Source organism: Brachyistius frenatus, unplaced genomic scaffold, assembly GCF_029030835.1.
Source record: "Brachyistius frenatus isolate BFR_SWC_R1_liver_20210118 unplaced genomic scaffold, ASM2903083v1 Contig_2, whole genome shotgun sequence".
In the NCBI taxonomy this organism is placed as follows: Eukaryota; Metazoa; Chordata; class Actinopteri; family Embiotocidae; genus Brachyistius; species Brachyistius frenatus.
The window spans coordinates 11625001-11644757 of record NW_027210601.1 but is presented as its reverse complement, the minus strand read 5'-3'; the positions used below and the strand labels follow the sequence as shown (position 1 = coordinate 11644757).

Genomic DNA, 19757 nt, shown 5'->3' with positions numbered 1-19757 from the left:
TCAAAAGCACCCTCTCCACACACACACACACACACACACACACACACACACACACACACACACACACACACACACACACACACACACACACACACACACACACACACACACACACACACACACACACACACACACACACATTGATTACTCCCCTCTGCTTGTACATGAGTGGGCCTCTGACCAGCAGAAAGGAGCTGGGAGTGAATTACAAACCATTATCGCTTGCACTGAAGCAGTTACAGCCGAAACCTAAGAGCCCTCACCGGATGGGAGAGATGGGGAGAGGGTAGATGGAGAGAGGGAGTGAAGGAGGGATAAGCCGCAGTAACAGAGAGAGTGACTTCAGGACAAAATGGAAACGAGGAGAAAACAGATGGGGAGAAGGTGACGGAGGGATAGAATGACGAGGGAAAACCATACCGATGGAGAGCGGGGAGGAGGAGTAGCGTGACATCGGCTGACATTTCACTGCTATTTTGCATGAGGTGAACTTGGTGCACCTTTCTGTTTTGTTTTTCTTTCATTTTCACCTATCACTCCTTACCAACTCTGCTCATATCGCACCCGCCTCACCCCTCACACTCCTGGCCCTCCCTCTGTTCTATTTCCCTCCATCACTTTGCCACAGGTTCATGGTTTCCTTGGGAAGTTGACATCACATCAGCCAGTGTTTAATCAAATGCCATTATCCTTTCACAGAACTCTCTTTCTGTCTTTAGTGCGTGCGATTGTGTCAGTAATGTCACTTCTACTTCTGGCAAGAGCAGATGATTTCTCCCAATGGGGACTCATGTCACAGCTCCGTGAGCAAATATGAACAGAGAAGAGGGGACAGGGGGTTAGAGGAGGCCCGAAAAAGAAAGGGTGATAATAAGATGTGCGTGGTTAAGATCAAGAGAGTAAAGAGAAAAGTTTGACAGGGGGTGAATGAGGGCAAACGAGTAAGTGCAATCATGAAACAGAAGACACACACACACAAAAAAAGAAAGGCAAGCAGAGCCGCCGTCTGCAGGGGAGCCAAGGACAGGAAGTGGAGGGGAGGATGCAGAGCAACGATGTCCTCGTGGGGTGCTGGGTGTGAGCTGGGGATAATCCTTGTATCCCATTGTCTCCTGTTTTCAAACCAATTATTGTCATCTGCAGCTCCATGAAAGAGAGTTAATGAGGGGAGCAGAGCTTTGGAGTGTCAGGGCACAGTCAGGGGAACGGAGATAAAAAAATTAAAATTAAAAAACAGAGGAAAGAAAGAAGAGGGGGATATGGGAGAAGAAATGCATGTGGTGGCAGTGGGAAAGGATAGAATATAAAATGAGTGAGAGAGAAGAGAAAGTGTCAGGGAGGCAGGTGGATCAGTGATCCATTTTATATGCCCGGCACTCCCTCTTCTCTCTGCTCTGTGTCATGTCCTGTCTTAAAGTAAATCTTCACCCCTATTTCTTTTAATCCTCTTCTTTACTTTTGGTCTTTCCCAAAAGAAAATAAGCATTGTTTGGTATTACATTTCTATATTTAGAATATATAACCAAATTAAACACACAGAGCCATTTAATAAATCATTTAGACCGATATAAAGACATATTAGACAGGTATAAAGAGTTATGTTATAGTTTATGATCCTGAGTAAGGGTGTGACATATCGTATGGTTCCCGATAGTACCGGTATGATTATGATACCAAATACGATAAAAAAAAAAGTATATTCTGAGGCAATATTCCGACGTGTTCATGTAATGACGTCATACCGTTACAACGGTACAGCTGACGAAGCAACAAACATGGCTGGAAGCTGCTGTATTCTACAAGTATTCAGCTCAGTTTATTTGATGGTCACGTCTCCTCTGTCCTGTCTATGTGTTTCATGACGGGCGACTCCACCCCTGCTCCGCACACATGGACCTCCACACACACGAAGCGAAGGAAACACTCAGGGGAATGTCTCGACTCGTTATGTTGCTGAAAATGAAATAAAGTCTAACAGAAGCCAAAAATAATTTTTTAATCTGACCAAAACGTTGTTTAATCTACCAACAGTGGCGAGGAAGTTATTAGAAGCTCTGCGGCTGATCATGGTCGTCATGGCAACGCAGCAGTGGATTACTTTCGGCACATAAGGTACAGTGCATGTTAGTCAAAGCTGATGGGTTAAAGGCTGCTCCAAAAGTTTCCAAATTAACCCCATGTTAAACCACTGGGATGCAACAACTGGAAACAATCCCCAGGTCACACGTGGCCAGATCCATTTATTCATGCAGTGAATTTGGGTCTGGTAGTATCAGGCTGGGGTTGCACAGCTCCTTTTAAAACCAATGAGCAAGCAGTAAGTGACCAAGAGCTAAACTAGCATTCAATGGTGATTCTCCGAACCATTATATTCTGTGTGATACGTATATTCTCTGTTTGCGAACACATTGTGACCTCGACCTGGTACAGAATGGTTCCTCCGGCAGTAGGGGATACAATGGGAACCAGACAGGAGCATTCTCCCCATGCAGGGGGAGCTCTCCACCTGCACCACAGACATTGCAGAACTTCCCTCATAAAAGGCTCCTGTTTTCTGTACCCAGGGTCTCACTCTCACACTCACTTTCTACTCTGTGTGACTGTGACACCTTCTTTGCAAGGAATAAATGACAACAAAGACATTTGGCGTCAGAGCCTTTATTTCATTTTCTCACCAAGAATTAGATAAAGAGAAAATCCACGACATAGCACCCCCCCCCAACCGTAGGTGTTCACTGAAGACCAGCGTATCTGACAGTAGCGCTACATACGTAAGGAGTCCGCCATCTAAACAAAAATACAACACTTGATAAATCCAGATTTGTTTTTGTTGCTTTGTCGCTTTGGTACAGTTGTCAGATCAGAATCAAATTTGTCAAAGCTACCTCCACATCATCTCGTCACTTGTGAAGAAAATATAAAGCAATTTCTCAATTTTTTGAACAAAATTGAAAATACTTTGGCACATTCATGCAAATGATCAACTGTCTGCTTTTTCCTACTTTATCATCTGCTTATATCAATTTGGTTGTCAAAATGTATTACACTGGTTCTCTGTAGAATAGACTTACACCTCAAAACATCTAGGCATTTGTTTATTGTAGAAGTAATGTCGTGAAAAATGGTTGAATCAGTTGTAATAATCTGTCAAGCATATTTTCTATGAATTGGTACTTGACTTTATTTTTCTTGTAAATGTGTTCTGAATTGGTGAATTGCCATCGAGTCAATTTCCACTTTCACTAATGAAGAGCACTGTGAAGAGTGCTCAAACAGGGATCAAACTGTTCTGTAAAATAGCCCAGAGGTTTATCTCATGAGCCTTAAATTGGCCAGCATACAATGTATAAACAGAACACAGCATTATAAGAAGAGGAGGTGAAAGGGTAGGAATCATAAACAGAGGAAGAGTTAGAAGAGGCCAAGCACATGTAAGCATGTTCCAGTTGAAATTAAGGTCACAGTTGTGGTCACAGTGTTTTTATTTTTACCTCAGCTGTAGTTTTTCCACAAAGATCCGCAATCCTCTCAAAGTGGCCCACTTTTGGGTCGCCACCAGTTGAGAGCCACTGCTTTATCCAGATACTTACTGTACATATGATGTAACACAAACACATGCATTTTATACATACAGTAAATGTATACAATGTATATACACAGGAACATTTTCAAACCTTGATCTTGTAACATTACTTTCTACTGTATTTTTCCCACATTGAACTGCAAGACTACTCACAAAGGTGTCATAGGGCTTCTTTTGACACCTCAACAGGAGGAGGAGGTTTGCACCATGGTCACAGCAAACAATGCCATGAGACAAAGAGAGACACAGAGTACAAACAACAACAACCTCTTTCTATCCAACCTGTTAGCGTCTCAACTACCGACACGGTGCTGAGAAGACACCAGATGAGCATGAAACAGTGAGATGGTGACAAAGTGAAGGCACGACAGCATCAGGAGGAACATATAAGTGCAGACAGTGACTGTGCATTACAGTACAACATTGTATAGTGGAATAAAGTACAGTAAGTGCTGTGGTTGTAAAGAACACGCCATATGTATACCTTTGATTTAACTGTATCGTTTACAAAACTAAATTCATTCAAACTTATTTTGTATCTTCTGGGATAAAAACCTATAAAGGAACTAAAATTAAGTGAACCACCTCAGCTTCACAAGAGGCGAAATGTCATCGGCCAAACAGCTACTGTCGACATGTCAAGCCAACAGGCAGAGAACATCATTATGTGTGCTACTATTTCAGGGCACACGTATTCCCACCACAGGACCATATAACACACAGCAGCTCCTCTCCTTCTTAGGGTGCCTTTACACGCATCTAAGCCCCTGAAGATGATGATGATGATGATGATGATGATGATGATGATGATGATGAGAGGGGCCTGATTTACCAAAGGATGTGGTACTTAATGATAATGTTAGCTTCCATCACTCATTCACCTTTAGGCAGTTGTTTGTAACTCACTACAGGACGCTGATATTCCTTCCACACTATATTCCCCATTTCTTAACTGAGCTGAGGAGATCTGCTCAGGGTGGAGGTGGAAGGTTTATGAATAATAGCCACATACTCAGATGACCCTGCTGGCTGCTACGGATGTGGCATGTGAGGACATCACAGCACATGATGGATACGCTATTCCAAAAGAGTATTTCAAGACAAGAAGATGTGGATGAGAAACCCGACAGACAGGAACATCAGGAGGTGTAGAAATACTGCCCTGTAATTCCCCCAAACTCTTGCAAGAGTACATCTTTAATTCTTCTCTGTGTTTTGCAATGCTCCTACTGAAGCGTATTGCTGCTACGGCAGAAAGCCAAAAATGGATCAGAATTACGTTACAACATGTCAAGTTTGTTATCAGAAAATAATCATTGATCAGCTGGAGAGACATATAACCTCTGCCTTAGAAAAACGTATTATATTGTAAGATGAGACATTTCACGTTGTAACAAGATCTTTATAACAAGATAATTTTATTGTAATAACATCGCACATTTGTATTTTACGATAACGTGAAAGATATCTTGTTATAACAATAACATCTTCATAATACATTTGTATTTTTCTGCCGTGGCAGCAATATGCTTCCGTAGACAACAGTGTGGTGCTTTTTGTTAAATGATTTTGTGAAATTCACTACCTATTTAGCAAATGTTAAAGATCATTTTAAAACTGTACCAAAGCAACTGAGAGAAAGCTATGGATAAGGTAAAGGAGTTCTCGTTTTAATAAGATGTACAGGAACAGCATTTTGTTTAATACTATATCTTTGAATGTACAACATTCCTTTGAAATGTTGTGTAATTTCTGGAACTTTGCATTGTGACATATGATGTGCTGCACAACATTAAAATCAATCATCAATCAATCATTCCTTGGTGAGTGCATTATCGCATGTTTGTCTAAAATGTCAATGTTCTCCGTTTCCTATGTGCACCTTGGGTTGTGTCGAGTATTTCCATGCGTGTGCAACATGCTCAAGGCTATATGACCCCAGGGCTCTCTCTGCATTCATTCAACAGGTTGTCTGCTATAGGCTGCTTTCACCATGGTAACCATATCTGCAACGTGCCATTTTTAACCTCAATACATTCATTACAGGCTCTCTATGCTGCTCCATGCGGTTTGTCTCTTACCTGATTTTGTCAATGATGTCTGGTTCAAATTTTCCAGTGAATCAATGACACTCACAAAGACTTAATGTGTGAGTGCTACACATGTAACTATACAGATATATCTATGCAATTACACAATGATAAGAAACAAATAAATTATAATAAATAATGACATAATGATAACGGAAACGTGTTACATTAGTGTCACCTTAGGTTCCCCTGCACTGCTTCTAGTATTGTAAAATGTTAATATATAACATTGTCAACACCTCATGCTGGAAGTCTTATTTGGTGCATTTGTAATAATTACGGTTTACCCTAACTTTGGACTCACTTTAATAGTCAGGCCCATTATCTTTTTTTATATGAGAACTAAAGTATTCGTAGGTCATGTCGTGTTTTATTTTAGCGTCAACAATTAGAGACGGCAGGAAATGAAGGGAGCTAGATGGGGAATGACAAGTAACAAAGCTCAACACATGCTGAGTGATAATTTGAATGTTCACCTTCTTTTTTTGTTCCCTCTAAATAAGACAGACCAGCCTGGGGTTTGTCTCTGGGACTCAACGAAACACTGGTAATAAACAATGACACCTAAAGTAAGTTGGATGTTGGATGTTCAGAAACTCTGTGTTGCTGATCTCATCCACAGTGACACATGGGGTCACTCACACACTCTGCAGCTGTGTCAGCGGCATAAGGGAATTTGTAGACTTGAGTCAAACAGTGATGCTATCTTACAATTATGTGTGTGCATAATTCAAAGAGATGCACTTCAGTTCCTCTCAGACCAAGGAATAAATACACTTTGGTGGAGTGACGTGATGTTCGCATTAGGCAGCGTTCGTAGTCTGCACGTGTCATGTTTGTGTGTTTCTCCATTTGTGTGTGTGTGTGTGTGTGTGTGTGTGTGTGTGTGTGTGTGTGTGTGTGTGTGTGTGTGTGTGTGTGTGTGTGTGTGTGTGTGTGTGTGTGTGTGTGTGTTGCAAGCACATGTTGTTTCAGCTGTGACAGGCAGGACAGGTCACTGTGGGGGAATAAATGCTGCGAGTGACTAGAATTTGAAACTGCCTTCATTTCCCCGCAGACTCGATACACAAACAGTCACTCGTGTGTGAAAAACTCAGGCACACATGCGAAAATGAGCGCATGCATGTACACATGTGTGTACACACACACACACACACACACACACACACACACACACACACACACACACACACACACACACACACACACACACACACACACACACACACACACACACACACACACTGTGTAGAGTGTTTAAATCTGTTGAATTTTACAGTTTCAGAACCTACTTTACTTTACCAGCTGGTGACAAATCTGATCTGTCTTGGGCACAAACCATCCTATTACCTGCACCGACAGTCACAACTGAAAATGAAATGCAGCGAGAAAGATTGCATCTGAAGAAGAGATAAGGTGACAATGACAAATGAGGATGTGATTTACATTTGCATCTTTTTGCACGTGCGATTGTGTTTATTGGTGCAGGAGAGAAGGTGGCAGAAAGAGAGAGAGATGAAGTCAAGAGGATAAACTTGAATCTCAGGGTTGCACTCCTGCCACTCCTTCACACAATCAGTGAGAGAATATGCGAGGAGAGAGACTGCTGCTACCACCCAAGATCAACCCTTGGTCTATAAGCACTTGCATGCATTCATTAGAGTATGCACACATTCATTAGTCGATATTGTTTTAAATTCTCTGAGAGCCCGTGGATGCACTGAGCTCCCCCTCATCAAATCAACGCAAACACAAAGTCACCATTAAAACAGGATCACTCAAAGCGTAAGAGCCACATTGTTGGTTGATTATGAGCTAACACAATAAAAACACATCTTGGCAGGATTACTGCTAATCTGCAGTTGCAATACATATCATCCTCTGATGTGCATGTAAATGGCAGAACCCCTTATTGAGTTCCTTTTATATAATCAGCATTTATACAGAGGGATTAAAGCAACTTTGCTCCCTTTTGTTTGATTTGTGTAAATCAATAATTTGACTACACTATAGGTATAAGTATTTTTTACATTTTACAGCAATCTACTGAGACACAACACGACTTTATTCAACATCATTAAACAATTTGAGTAAAGGCAGAATGGGCTCACAACATTTGGAGAACAATACTATTGTATGACAGCCAGCAGTAGAGACAGGCTTAATAAACACTGTGATGAGGTGTCAGACCACATATCAACAAGAAAGGACCTGACAAAGATACCAAATCAACATCTTATCTCCGTCTCATGTGTATTTAAGACTCACTAATGAAGGTTATTCCAAGACAAATATTAATCAGAGAGGACTGACTATATTGGGAAAACAAATTCTATGTTACGGCATACTGTATATTACTGCAGTCTTATTATATAGATAATCTTGTTGGTGTCAAACAATGGATTATTTAAGCACATTGAATTAACCATCAAACATTGGTTGAATTTTTTTTGGCCACATTATAGCACCGTAACAAGCTGTAAATGTTATGAGGTGGAGTTTATTTTTCCAGGACCCAAATGCAAGCACACAGACTCGAGGTATCAGTTCCAAAAATACTGTCTTTATTGTCCCAAAAAATAAACAAACAAAAACTACAAACCAAAAGGGTGGCACCGAGCGTGTCCACCTTACGTCCAGTCGGGAGGGCAACTCAACCGACAGCTCCTGCGGGGACACGGGTAACAGGGCAGCCGGCAGACCAGCGGAAGGGACGGCGTCAACAATCCTCCTAGCCGGGAGGGCAACTCCACCGACTAGTGATTTTGACCGGGAATATCCGCAGGAGACACAGAGGCCGGAGGAACGGGAACAGGAACAGGACTGACCGGGAGCTGACGGGGAGCAGACGGAAGACGGACGGGCAGCAGACGGAAGACGGACGGGTGGCTAACAAAAACACACACACACACACAATGAACCGACAACCAGAGTTGTGCAGGGGCAGGTTACATATAGTCTGGGGAGGTGATCAGGGAGATGCAGCACACCTGCAGGTGGTGATCAGGGATGAGTGGCTGCATCTGCTGGGACTGGTGAGGGGGCGTGGCCACGGGAGGTGAGTGGCGTGGCCACAGACAAAGACAGGGGACACAGGAGGAGAGGTGATCGGGGCAAAATGGAGGACAAAACTGAACTCCTGACAGTACCCCCCCCTCAAAGGGAGCCTCTCGGCGACCAAAACTGGACCGGACCGGGTGGGAGGTGGGGGGACCGGAGGAGGGACAGAGGACCACACTAACACAAGACCTGAGACAGGAAACCTAGGTGGACGGAAGAAGGCCACGGGGCAGGGAGGCCTGGGGTGACCGCGCCGGAGGACGGCCACGGGGCAGGTCAGGTTCAGGTGACCGCTCCGGAGGACGGCCACGGGGCAGGACGGACTGGGGTGACCGCGCCGGAGGACGGCCACGGGCCAGGACAGGTTCAGGTGACCGCTCCGGAGGACGGCCACGGGGCAGGGCGGACTGGGGTGACCGCTCCGGAGGACGGCCACGGGGCAGGGCGGACTGGGGTGACCGCTCCGGAGGACGGCCACGGGGCAGGACAGGTTCGGGGAATCTCTCCGGAGGACGGCCACGGGGCAGGGCGGACTGGGGTGACCGCTCCGGAGGACGGCCACGGGGCAGGACAGGTTCAGGGGATCTCTCCGGAGGACGGCCACGGGGCAGGGCAGACTGGGGTGACCGCTCCGGAGGACGGCCACGGGGCAGGACAGGTTCAGGGGATCTCTCCGGAGGACGGCCACGGGGCAGGGCAGACTGGGGTGACCGCTCCGGAGGACGGCCACGGGGCAGGACAGGTTCAGGGGATCTCTCCGGAGGACGGCCACGGGGCAGGACGGACTGGGGTGACCGCGCCGGAGGACGGCCACGGGGCAGGACAGGTTCGGGGGATCTCTCCGGAGGACGGCCATGGGGCAGGACGGGTTTGGGGGACCTCTCCGGAGGACGCCCACGGGGCAGGACGGGCTCGGGGGACCGCTCCGGAGGACAACGACGAGGCAGGGCTTCGACCACGAAGGAGGACGGAGCCGGAGGGACGACATTCCTGGAGGACGGAGCGGCGACCGCGTCGGAGGCCGGAGCGACGACCGAACAGGTGGACGGAGCAGGAGGCGAGGCGGCGTCCGCGCCTGAGGCCGGAGCCGGAGGCACGACCTCGCCGGAGGACGGGGCCGGAGGCGTGGCGCCAACCTCGCCGGAGGCCGGAGCGACGACCGAACAGGTGGACGGAGCAGGAGGCGGGGCGGCGTCCGTGCCTGAGGCCGGAGCCGGAGGCACGACCTCGCCGGAGGACGGGGCCGGAGGCGTGGCGCCAACCTCGCCGGAGGCCGGAGACGGAGCGATGACATCCCTGGAGGACGGAGCAGGAGGCGGGGCGGCGTCCTTGCCTGAGGCCGGAGCCGGAGGCACGACTTCGCCGGAGGCCGGAGGCGGGGCGCCGACCTCGCCGGAGGACGGAGACGGGGGCGTGGCGACGACCGTGCAGGAGGATGGAGCCGGAGGCGGGGCGTTGACCGCGCCGGAGGCAGCAGGGGCCGGTGGCGTGGCGACGACCGCATGGGAGGATGGAGCCGGAGGCGTGGCGACGACCACCCTGGAAGCAGCAGGAGCTGGAGGAGGGGCGTCGACCACCCTGGAGGACGGAGTCGGAGGCGTGGCGACGACCACGCCAGAGGACGGGGCCAGAGGCGTGGCGACGACCGCGCCGGAGAACGGAGACGGGGGCGTGGCGTCGACCGCGCCGGAGGCAGCAGGGGCCGGTGGCGGGGCGTCGACCACCCTGGAGGACAGAGTCGGAGGCGTGGCGACGACCACGCCAGAGGACGGGGCGACGACCGCGCCGGAGAACGGAGACGGGGGCGTGGCGTCGACCACCCTGGAGGACGGAGTCGGAGGCGGGGCGACGACCACGCCAGAGGACGGGGCCAGAGGCGTGGCGACGACCGCGCCGGAGAACGGAGACGGGGGCGTGGCGTCGACCGCGCCGGAGGCAGCAGGGGCCGGTGGCGGGGCGTCGACCACCCTGGAGGACGGAGTCGGAGGCGTGGCGACGACCACGCCAGAGGACGGGGCCAGAGGCGTGGCGACGACCGCGCCGGAGAACGGAGACGGGGGCGTGGCGTCGACCACCCTGGAGGACGGAGTCGGAGGCGGGGCGACGATCACGCCAGAGGACGGGGCCAGAGGCGTGGCGACGACCGCGCCGGAGAACGGAGACGGGGGCGTGGCGTCGACCGCGCCGGAGGCAGCAAGGGCCGGTGGCGGGGCGTCGACCACCCTGGAGGACGGAGTCGGAGGCGTGGCGACGACCACGCCAGAGGACGGGGCCAGAGACGTGGCGACAACCGCGCCGGAGAACGGAGACGGGGGCGTGGCGTCGACCACCCTGGAGGACGGAGTCGGAAGCGTGGCGACGACCACGCCAGAGGACGGGGCCAGAGGCGTGGCGACGACCGCGCAGGAGAACGGAGGCGGGGGCGTGGCGTCGACCGCGCCGTAGGCAGCAGGGGCCGGTGGCGTGGCGACGACCGCACAGGAGGACGGAGGCGGGGCGTCGACCCATCCGACGGCAGCAGGAGCTGGAGGCAGGACGTCGATGACCCGTCCAGCGACGGGGAACGAAGGAGCAGCATTACTGCCGCATAGGCCATGCTGCAGGTACTTGAGGGCCAACGCCCGGGCCCGGATGGCGTCCGGATCTCTCACCGGCGTTGCGGGGGTAGAGAGTTCGTAGTGGGGACCGACGGGGCTGTAGGCTCGCCCGTAGCGACCTACGGGGCTGTGAGCTCGCTCGTAGCGGCCGACAGGGCTGTAGGCTCGCTCGTAGCGGCCGACGGGGCTTTGAGCTCGCTCGTAGCGGCCGACGGGGCTGTAGGCTCGCTCGTAGCGACCGACGGGGCTGTGAGCTCGCTCGTAGCGGCCGACAGGGCTGTAGGCTCGCTCGTAGCGGCCGACGGGGCTGTGAGCTCGCCCGTAGCGACCGACGGGGCTGTGGGCTCGCTCGTAGCGACCGACGGGGCTGTGGGCTCGCTCGTAGCGACCGACGGGGCTGTGGGCTCGCTCGTAGTGACCGACGGGGCTGAGGGCTCGCCCGTAGCGACCGACGGGGCTTTGAGCTCGCTCGTAGCGACCGACGGGGCTTTGAGCTCGCTCGTAGCGACGGACTGGACTGACGGCTACACGTCCAGAGATTAAGGGCGCAGCAGGGCCGGATGGCCGGTGACCCCGGCGTCGCCGCCTCCTTCTGGGGGGGTCCCAGAAGGCCAGGCGGGTTCCCTCAAACCCAGTCCGGGGTTCAGCGGAAACCGTGTCATTCAGGCGGGCCTGATTGGAAAAATATTGAAATAAAGTCAGGTATTTTGGATTCGAGTCTGTGGCTGCTGGGTCCCTCCGTGGTCGGTTCATTCTGTTATGAGGTGGAGTTTATTTTTCCAGGACCCAAATGCAAGCACACAGACTCGAGGTATCAGTTCCAAAAATACTGTCTTTATTGTCCCAAAAAATAAACAAACAAAAACTACAAACCAAAAGGGTGGCACCGAGCGTGTCCACCTTACGTCCAGTCGGGAGGGCAACTCAACCGACAGCTCCTGCGGGGACACGGGTAACAGGGCAGCCGGCAGACCAGCGGAAGGGACGGCGTCAACAATCCTCCTAGCCGGGAGGGCAACTCCACCGACTAGTGATTTTGACCGGGAATATCCGCAGGAAACACAGAGGCCGGAGGAACGGGAACAGAAACAGGACTGACCGGGAGCTGACGGGGAGCAGACGGAAGACGGACGGGGAGCAGACGGAAGACGGACGGGTGGCTAACAAAAACACACACACACACACAATGAACCGACAACCAGAGTTGTGCAGGGGCAGGTTACATATAGTCTGGGGAGGTGATCAGGGAGATGCAGCACACCTGCAGGTGGTGATCAGGGGTGAGTGGCTGCATCTGCTGGGACTGGTGAGGGGGCGTGGCCACGGGAGGTGAGTGGCGTGGCCACAGACAAAGATAGGGGACACAGGAGGAGAGGTGATCGGGGCAAAATGGAGGACAAAACTGAACTCCTGACAGTAAAACCAACACGGACAGCTTTTAATATCGCCTTTTATACACTGGCCATTGAAAATTCTTAACCTGGCGGAAAAGTATGGATTTACGTTTGATATATGGCAATTTGTTCTCATTCCCAGAGCATCAAATACTGTTGTTTTAACAAAGAACACTGGTGTCTCATACACACAGTGCCTTAAGTTGAGGCATCAAAACTACTAGGTTAAGGGAAAGATCAGAGTTTGGGCTAAAATAAGTACATCAATTATATAATTAACGTTACCATGCAAGTTTCTTTATGTACGTTAGGCAAGCTGGATGTGTTGTGCAAGTTTACTTGCATAAGTACATGGAATACCTGTAAATCCACATTGACTTTTGGTTTCACACAGATACAAACAGCGATCCTCTGGGTGAAAGTCCTGTGTTTGATTCTTCCAACCCTACCCAACCTCCTCACTATGCAAACTTTAGCACTCTTTAACAATAGCGGACTTCTTTCTTCGAAGGGTACATGGTCACTGAACTGATGCCACCTTGTGTGCATCTCTAAGGCATCAACAGATCTTAACAAAATGGTAGTATTTGATGCCCAGTTCCTCTCAGAGTTCCCCGTGGGAGCGGGCCAAAACTGGACACATGCTGTGCATGTGTTAGCTTGCAGTTCTAAATCAATGTATCCTGGTGAAACTGAAGGCCTGGACAGCATGGAGATTTGAACTGGGGTTATTTGTGTTACCACAATTTCTCTGTGATAACCACGCATATATATTTTTTTATAAACCATCAGGAACTCCGAATCAACCTAGAGAGTTAACATAATGAAAGGAGGAAGAGAAAGAAGACTTTTGGCCATGTTAGAAGGAGGATAACTGAATCTCTTATGGTGTTAATATGGGCAACTTGTTAGCAAACAGTCAGCAGATAAGAAGCGTCTGCTGAGGATATCACTGCACTGCTTGAACAGATGAACGCTGGTCCAGTATGTATTCATGTTCACCTTGCCTGGAGTTCCAGACCTAAATTCACTGCATAAATATACACTCCATCAAGGATTGTCTCCAGACGTTGCATCTTACTTGGTGTAGACCTTAAGGTAATTTTAAAACTATTGGAGCATCCTTTAACCAATCGGTATTGACCATCACACACTATGCTGTGCACCAAATCTTTACCTCCACTGCCATTGTTGGAACTACTTCATGTCATCATACTTAACCACCCCTACTGGTCGATGATTGCTGGAGCCAGGCCACTGTTCACCATCACCTGAGAATAAGAACTGTCTCTTTAGCTGCTATGTCCTTGTCCTTTGTCTGCCTGCCATTTGGTCCTCACTGGATGGCACATAGCGGGTTTTCAGAATTTTTTGCTGAAACCAGCTTCCTGCTGCTGCAAATTATGTCGTGCAAGTGGTAAACCTGAACCAAACCAGTTAAGAGCTGTAGGAACACAATGTATTGCTATGAGTAACTGCAGAGTCAAGTGATTATTAAGTTCATCAAACTCCTTTCACAATAGACAGTAATTCAATTCAGTTAATATAAAAACTACAGACTACTTCAGCTTTAAAAGTCTCTTGCTTGTTTTCATTTTAAAAACATAAACACAAAAATAGGCTACATTAGATGTAAGTAGAGTTGTTCCGTTTTTCCACTTATTTTAAGACTAGTGTTGAGACTTGAATGATGCTGACTGACTTTTTATTGAAATGTCCTGCAGCGAGGCCCTGTGTTCTGGTCATTATCCGGCTTGGTGGAGACTTCTCTGACTGCCAGCACTAATTCTACTCATTTAATTGGCCATCGAGAACTGAAAACCCCACCGACGGAGCCCAACTCAGGCTGACTGGCTCAAACTGCTCCCAATCGCCTTATCGCTGACTGATTATGTCTACATTTTGTGCCAACATGTTTTAGCAGCAACAGTCCTGTGAGTGGCTGCAGAGAGACGGTGCTGAACCTCAGACTGTGCCGGGACACTCCTCTCTTGTTTTTCGGCTGTGATACATTTGTGTCGAACCAGAGATGGGTGTGAACGCATGTCTGTGTGTGTGTGTGTGTGTGTGTGTGTGTGTGTGTGTGTGTGTGTGTGTGTGTGTGTGTGTGTGTGTGTGTGTGTGTGTGTGTGTGTGTGTGTGTGTGTGTGTGTGTGTGTGTTCTAACTGATGGGCTCTGGTCATGCAATCCATGCTGCTGTCTAATTATCCAGATGTGATGGATGGCTTTGATTAAATCATGTGAAGCCTGAGACAGTCACTGCCTCCCTCCCTCCACCTCTCTGTCATACACTCTCTCTCACACACACACACACACACACACACACACACACACACACACACACACACACACACACACACACACACACACACACACACACACACACACACACACACACACACACACACACACACACTGTACATTGCTTGCAATCCCTTTATTCTCATCCCTCCTTTTTTCTTTCACTATATGATACAGGAATTAAATAGTTCAGAACAGGTGAGCCCTGCTTTCAACATTGATAAAAGATATCCATAAATCATCTGAAGGGAGAGAAAGAGGGACAGAGACAGGAAGGAAGTGTTTTACACTAAAAACGGCGAAAGAGAAGATGGACAGACAATGAAAAAAAAAAAGAATATTACAAACTAAATTTTTTTTTTTTTTCCCACAAAGAATAACTGAGATATCCATACTAGTTTTGGGACACTTCTATTTATAATTTTCAGAATCTTTCTGCAACATTTCCTGATAACAAGTTGAAGTTGCTTTTTCTCTGAACTTAACAACACCACAGTGAGGTTTTGAAAGGCCTGTTGAGGCAAGAAATAGTGGACAAATATAATGTGTTTTTTTTGTTATCTATTTTTCATTGTGTCCATTTTCCTGTCCACAATACAAAAGAAGTCCTCTTTTCATGCTGCTCGGATATGAAAAGCGAGAGTAAATAACTATTTGGATCTAAAAACTGCAGAATCCTCATGGAATAATGATGAAAGTGAAGTTCATTCTGTACCAGTGAGTACAATATGTGAAAATAAGAAAGTAAATCACATAATACTACTCTTGTATTCAGTTGTAGAGAAAAAGGTTTGCTGGAGGGCCACAGATAGAATGATTCTCAACCATCTTATCTGCTGCTGATAATCGAGAAACACAATTGATAACCTGCTCTCCTACAGGCTCACTTTCAGTCTGCTCCATCACGAACCAAACGACGCACACACTAACACACTAATGTGTCTCCTAATGAGAGGCAGCGCTACAAAAAGCTGCTGTTTGAAGTTAGTCTCCTAGAAACCATACGCTGACAGCAGGACGACTGGGCACAGAGCCACCAGCCACACATAAGCACAAATACACACATGCATTCAATAATGTATGCGTAGCCACACACAGGCACCCATTCAGAAGTGGAGCTCGTGTGCTTGTGTGCGTGTGTCCTGGAGCCAACTCACTCCTTTCACCAATATATTTGTTTGTTTCGCAATTTCACTGACAGCATGTATGTTTTAATTGTGCCTTTGGAGAGAGTAAATTTGATAAATTAAGAACCATGTAGCTCTAAATGTGGAGTGATGAACTCTGGGTCAAAGCGGCACAAATTCCACAGACCCTCCGATTGACCACAGAGAGAAGGTGACCAGGTTTAAAATAAAAGTTGGTTTATTTTCACGTTACCAATCTTCAAGTACAACAAAGTGACTCATCTCTGCCAAACTACCACTCACATGACATCAATCGAAAGCTTTTCAGGGGGTTGTTGAATCATGTTTCATTAAACACACTTGTCATGAGCTGCAATAAATAAATACTGCAGTCTAATTCTAACTGTTATGCTACATCAGCAAAAAAAATAATACTTTTCACATTAAAAGACAACTAATAGCAGGGTTGCAAGACTTTTAATGTGAGAATAATGTGCTCAGTTATGGTTTTAGGTTCATAGTAACTTAACATTGCAAAAAGAAAACAATGGAATACTTGATGTGACTCTTGCTGCACTTAATTTGTCAACAATATATTATTAAGACAAAAGGTGAAGATGTTTTTGAGATTACATCAACCGAGGAACAGGAGGTTATAAAACAGACAGGCTCTGTGGGTTTATTCTACGTTGCATAAGTCCATTCGTCTTCCGGTTGGTTAAAAGCTCAAAAATAACGGAGGAGTGAAACTCCACTGTGTTATTTTAATGCAGCCCTGACATTATCTTTAATCTTTTCACAAGCAGGTCTGTGGCTGAGGATAGTGTCCAATGCCTCATAACACCTGCTTGTTTTTCTGCCTGACCTGCTTTGGTTATTCAAATCTTTGATTTTATGCAATTTTGTTTCAGTTTCCCTTTTTTTTTTTCCTACTGCACTGGTGGACTCCTTGGGCAACAGTTAATTGAAAATCACATTGTATCTCCTCCTTTGCATAAAAGCTCAATAAAGCCTGGACATCATTGTCAGTCCATTTGTCTGTCATTTAAAACATTTTTAGGACTTTCCTTGGCTGCTGTCTACGTGGCTTACGTTCAAGTGGAAAGGCACAGAGGGAAAAGATGAGGCCGTTGGGAAGATCAACATTTTCCTCAGACATAGGCTATTACTGTATGTAAGTTATGAAGTTATGAAGAAAAAAATTACAATATATTAGCTTAACATCCAACAACAAATTTACTTCCATGGCCTCTGACATTTCCGTAAACGTCAGCAAACACGTCAGAACTCCTGAACTCGAGGCTTCATAGAAAATTTCAAGTTCTGATGTGAATACCACAGGAGGCGGCCCTTCATATGGACTCTTCTCTTGTAAATACGATCCCATTTCAACGTACCAATAGTTATTTTACATGTTAGGACTTGTGTAGTATTTACATTTTGACAGGGTAGTGTTGTCTCAAATTGCACACTGCCGTTTTGCACTGACCGAAAATAATGGGAACATTTTCGAGCCCGCTGTCTAACACACACACACACACACACAACAAAACCACCAATGCTTTCAATCCAAAAGTAGTGTGTTGGTAGTCACGGAAAAATAAACACTTTTGTGCAATGTTCTGCAACAGCTGCATCCACGGCCGCCACAGTTTGGAAAACACTTTAGGTCGGTGTTCCCTTCCTTTCTTCTATGGTGAAAATGGCGACTGTTGAGAGTGAACTGTCCTTCGTTTCTAATCAATTTGTGGACTGTCTTGAGGACACCATCCGAGTACTTGTAGTTGACTGCATGTTTGCATACTTGCTTGTATGAATGCGCTGATTCACTCAAATCAGTGTTAACATGCAAGTGTGCGATTTGGGACACGGCGTTAGTCTAGACTTTATCAATTGTTGTAATAAGTGGTAGGTGGTAATTAGGGGCTAAAGCCAGCATTACACTTTATCTGAATTGCTTGTTGGGTGGTTGGATAACTCCAAAACTCCACCCACACATTTCAACATAAGTTTTTCAGATTTTTGTTACTTTCCAAAACTGATCATCTGACATTGAACCGACCTCACACAGTGACTGGCCAGCTGTACACTGCCTTTGAACGACATTTGACTTTCACAGCCTTCTACTGTATATTTGTTACACACTTGTTTGTGGTACCTTTCATGTGAACAACTAAGTGCAACATCAGGAATGTCCTATAGGTCGAAATATTCTTCAAGTTAGAAAGTACAGGCTACTAGAGGCAAGCAATCATAGCAACAGCACATATTCTTCACCGAGTTCAGCTGAATACAATTTATGCCAAGTGGTTTTAAGTATACTCATAGAAAAGACTGCATATAGGAACTGCTTCAGGTGAGCAACCTCCACCTACTCCATTGTTTTCTTATTTCAGGACATCTCAGTGTGTGTTATTTCTTACATAACATACACATCTGACAGAAGTGAATATACAGGGCACTGCATTCCCCCTCATGATGACGACAGGCATGACATGTTCGCCAAATGCAAATGGTTTACGGTTTGTACAGCAAAATTTCGCAGCAACTTTACTTGCATAGAGAATCAAAACACATCCTGATCGTCTTCCATCCCATCAGAAAACGTGCACGCATTCACACACACACACACACACACACACACACACACACACACACACACACACACACACACACACACACACACACACACACACACACACACACACACACACACACACACTGCATTGAGTCTGTAAGTGGCCCTCGCTGTACCCATAATTAAGTGGAAGCTTCAGAGCTCCACATTGTCTGTTAAATCCAACTCCGGACAGAAAAGAGGGGTGATGGATAAATAGGTGAATAGGAAGGGTAAATAAATAGAGTGACAAATGGTTGTGAGGTAAATGGATGGAAGACAGTTAAGTGGCTTTAGCCAATTAGAGAAAGAGGGAGAGAGTGGATGGATCCAGAGTACTTCCAGACACCAGATGGACTGTAGAGCGCTGACGTCACAGTGGTAACACAAGACTCGAGAGGAAAGAGGGAGGGGAGAGGGAGGAAAAGGAGGAGACTGAGGCTAAGAATAGTAGTACAACCTCGGGCCAGCACAATCGGTCAGCACTGCCTGCTATTTTTTACTTTACTACTGTGCCAGCCAGCTCTTGTCTGACACCTTTCTCTCCTCTCTTCACTCTCATGATCAGTCATTTAACAAAATAAAAGACCAGAAACTTTGTCATTCAACACCAACGTTCCTCAGCCTCTGAAAAGCAGCATCACCAACCCACACACGGCAGGTACACCTCAAACTGTAGTGTTCAGCCATGACTTTGGACGGCAGCTTCAAAAGATCTGCAGAGAAGTAACTCAGCCAATACTGCTTCACATGTGAGATCAAAGACAAAGACGCTGGAGGCCATGAAGCTGAGTGACTGAAATGCTTCTGATTCCCATTTTCTTAGAGCCGTTTCATTGACGTGGGTTAATCCTTGAGAGGTTCCACTTGCGCGCTCCTCCGGGGGATGGATTTCAAGGACGCGCAAGACAGAAGTGGGATTTATATGTGGGTACAGGTGACAAGTAGCCGCAGGAATGACACCGGTGTGCAAATGCGCTCGTACAT

The 19757-nt window shown here is 47.4% G+C and overlaps 1 protein-coding gene across 1 annotated transcript in view; it reads right to left on the bottom strand.

The window, feature by feature from the left end:
* Nucleotides 1-19757, bottom strand: part of dlgap3 (discs, large (Drosophila) homolog-associated protein 3) — a 132626-nt gene that overhangs the window by 49286 nt on the left and 63583 nt on the right. The window lies entirely within an intron of this gene.